The sequence below is a fragment of the Ictalurus furcatus genome, chromosome 6 (genome assembly GCF_023375685.1).
Source record: "Ictalurus furcatus strain D&B chromosome 6, Billie_1.0, whole genome shotgun sequence".
Classification (NCBI taxonomy): Eukaryota; Metazoa; Chordata; class Actinopteri; order Siluriformes; family Ictaluridae; genus Ictalurus; species Ictalurus furcatus.
In genome coordinates, this window is record NC_071260.1 from 31,598,650 (window position 1) to 31,602,334 (window position 3,685).

A 3,685-nucleotide genomic window follows, 5' to 3' on the forward strand; every position below is an offset into this window, starting at 1 on the left:
TGAAGTGTAAATTGGCTGAACGCGGAATATGAAGTGAAACCTGGTGTGAGCCTCTTAAGCTAGAGAGAGAACAAGAGGGAGGAAGAAAGAGAGAAGGCGGTAGGGGATGAGTTGCACTAAAGCATGTCAGGGCATGAAAAGTCTCTCTGGAGAACGTGTCCGTCGCAAAACAGCACTCGAGCGCATGTGCGTGAGCGTTACTCGCTCTCTCACAAATACACCTTCATATCATAAACACACAGGTCTGTGAAATGTTTCCTGAGATTTTGTTCTTTTCAAGCAGAGTAAATGGTCTGCACTTATATAGCGCTTTTTTTAACCTTAGAAGTTCCAAAGCGCTTTACACTGTGTCTCATTCACACACACACACACACACACACACACACACACACCAATGGTAACTTGCCATCAGGAGCAACTTGGGGTTCAGTGTCTTGCCCAAGGACACTTCGGCATGTGGAGTCACGTGGGGCGGGAATCGAACCTCCAACCCTACGGTTAGTGGACGACCCGCTCTACCACCTGATCCACATATTTTCAATCAAGTTGAAGAAGAAACCTGTATAAAATTACTAGCACAAACTCTGATCTATCCGTTATTCTTAAACGTGTGTGAAAATACTAGGTTGCTACGTTTTATGCTGAAACAACAACAACAACAACAACAACTCTGGAACAATTTATGCCTCTGATAAACAGTTTCACAATTACATACCTGTCAAGTCAAATGAATCTCAAACAAATTTATCAGTATTCAATTACCCTAACATATTTCATTCATCTTCAGTAAGCGCTTTACTCCGGAGTCTATTCCAGGAACACTGGGAATACCAAGGATGGGATGCTAGATCATCTCAGGGCACCATGCACATACACGTTCATGCCAAGGGGCAGTTTAGCATAGCCAGTCTACCTATTAGCACTCCTCAACTCCTTCCTAGAAACAAAGGTTCCTTAAGAGTTCTTTAGATTAATGATTCTTCGGGGTGGCTGTGGTTCAGGTAGTAGAGCGCGCTGCCTATTAATCATAGGGTCGATGGTTCGAGTCCCAGCCCACGTGACTCCACATGCCAAAGTGTCCTCGCACACTGAACCCCAAATTGCTCCTGATGGCGAGCTAGCGCCTTGCTTAGCAGAACAATTACTATTAATTGGCGATAACATTTCTTAGCTTCCAAGCCATCATGCTGGCTTCAGGAACACTTCACTTTAAAATAACGAAATGCCTACAACTTTCCAGAGTCACTAGAATTTCTCAAATGATCTAAAAGGTCTTTTTGGTGGTTTCTCAGAAGCATCTTTTCACCGGGGACCAAAAATCCCTGAAGGAAGTGTTTAGGGCCTGAAAAAAAAACCCCAAACCATTATAATGAAGAATTCAGGCTGGAGATGAGATCAAGTTCTACACAGTTCTGGAAAGATCCATCTAATAAAGTGGCCACTGAGTGTGTATTAGTACATTCTGACAAAAAAAAAACAAAAAAAAACCAACCCTGGCTTGTCTTGTCTCGGGCTGGAAGCTGTGCTAGGGCGCAGGTGGAACTTTCAGTATGATAATAAAACCAAGCACACCATGAAATCAGCTAGAATTGGTCTGTTTGTAGGCCAGATTCATAGAGAGCTATTTCACTCAACGATCTACAACGAGCACGTGGAGATTAATAATAATAACCACCGTCTTTAAACAATCTGCCTTCAAAAAAAAAAAAAAAAAACCTTTATAGAAAATATTACTACATTTAAATCTAATAATCAATCTTTGCCAATTGATCCAGTATTCTTACAATTATTTCTTTTTTTAAAAGACGTACATTTATTTATGCAAACAAGATGTAACGACGCATACATTTGCATACTTAATAAAAGATACCATGTTAGCGTATGTGATTTATGAAGGAACTTGAAACATACCGCGTGATGATAAGGACACATGCGTGACGTATATCGCAGCGAGCACGCCGAGGTTAACACTGTATTAATCTTCACCTCGTTAGAGTTCGCTCTTAATGTACATTAATATGATTCTTTATTGTTGAAGCTTCTACGTGCCATTCTAAACAGACGACATGGTTGCACTACAGTATACAACATATACACCAGTAAATATTTTCAATTTTTCATCGTCCATGACCCATAACACTGCGTTTCGATATAGAGGTCATGTCTATCTCTGTAGGTTTTTTCTTTGTTTGACCTGTTGCTAGGTAACCCAGGGTCACATCTGGGATCTAAATCACAATATCTCTTTCTCTCCGAGTTAGTGTCTCTTACGCTGCTGTTATGGAAGGGATGGACTGTAATTTATTAGCTTGATACGGGAGCAGGCGGCATTATACAGAGCAGCGGCTCTAGGCAGAGCTCGTTTGGAATCCTCACCCGATCCTATTTCCGCTGCATTCCTCTTGCCATTTCGGAGACATTCTTCTTTAAATTGACAATCTGAGGCTCCACGCCGACCACCTGAGCCAGCTCTCTGCATATTCAGTTGGGAGCAAAGACATGGCATGAAGAAATAGCTTAGGAACACTGCCATGCCACTTCATCTAAAGTCTGTCAGGATCGATCTTGTTCCTGTCATGTACGAGGGCAGTAGCTGCTTTCATAAAAACGTGATAACTTTTTCACACGTCGAAAGTTTCTATCTGGGGTAATCTGCCTGTCTCCTCTACCAAGCGACTGTAATCATGCCGTTATATTTTTAATGGCAAGGCTCATCTGCGTGGATGTTAGGATCTCGTATAATCAGTCAGCGAGCGCGGCGTGGTCAGCGTCCCGTCTAACGCGTACGCACGGAGAACGAGAGCAGGACCGCAATACGCGCGGTAATGTCGTTTATAAACACACAATTCGGAACAGATGGGATTTTTTTTTTTTTCCCGAGCAGATCGTTGTAATATGCGACCGGGCGCGGCTCATATCGGAGAATTCCCACACCTGCCGCGCTCGCTCTCAAATCTCAGCTTAACTCGCAATCACAATAGAATATTTCGAGATGTTCCCTGTTCTGGTTTCTAATGATATTTGATTCATCCATCACGAGTCCTGCTGTAACGAGAGAAGATTCTGAAGGAACTTGCTGGAACAACCTAGAGGCCCTGAAATGTGTCAAAGGTGGAAACCGCTACGATGATAAAGTCAAGGAACAAGTTTACTCTGTTGTAGGCTAGTGCTTAGAATAGAGTCAAGCCTCAGATTAACGTTAATGCTAAATAAAATACGATCACGCATACATTTCAGCTGAAATGGACAAAGGGTGCTGTAAAAATGGGACTCTGTGTTAACCCCATGGCTATTAAATCGCCATCTGCTCCCCTCGCCTCGCCGTGGCCCAGCCGTCACGACGAGCCGCGCGAACCCGCTGTCCAATTAAGCGCGGTAAATGGTCGTAATCCGTGACCGATTCTGATTGGAGGGCGACGTAAATTACGGAAATAAGCTCGGGCGACAGCCGAGTCTGAAGTTGATGCCTCGAGACCAACCTCGCTCGATGCATGAAAAATTACACTTCTGAGATTTACAAATAGACACGTCAATGATTTCTCCAGCCCTATTCTTTCAAGTATAAAATATAGTGAATTCCCTGTCTATATTTGAAAGCAACAACATCTGGGAAGGATTTCCACTAGACTGTGGAGCGTAGCTGTGGGGATTTGTGTTCATTCAGCTACAAGAGCATTAGTGAGGA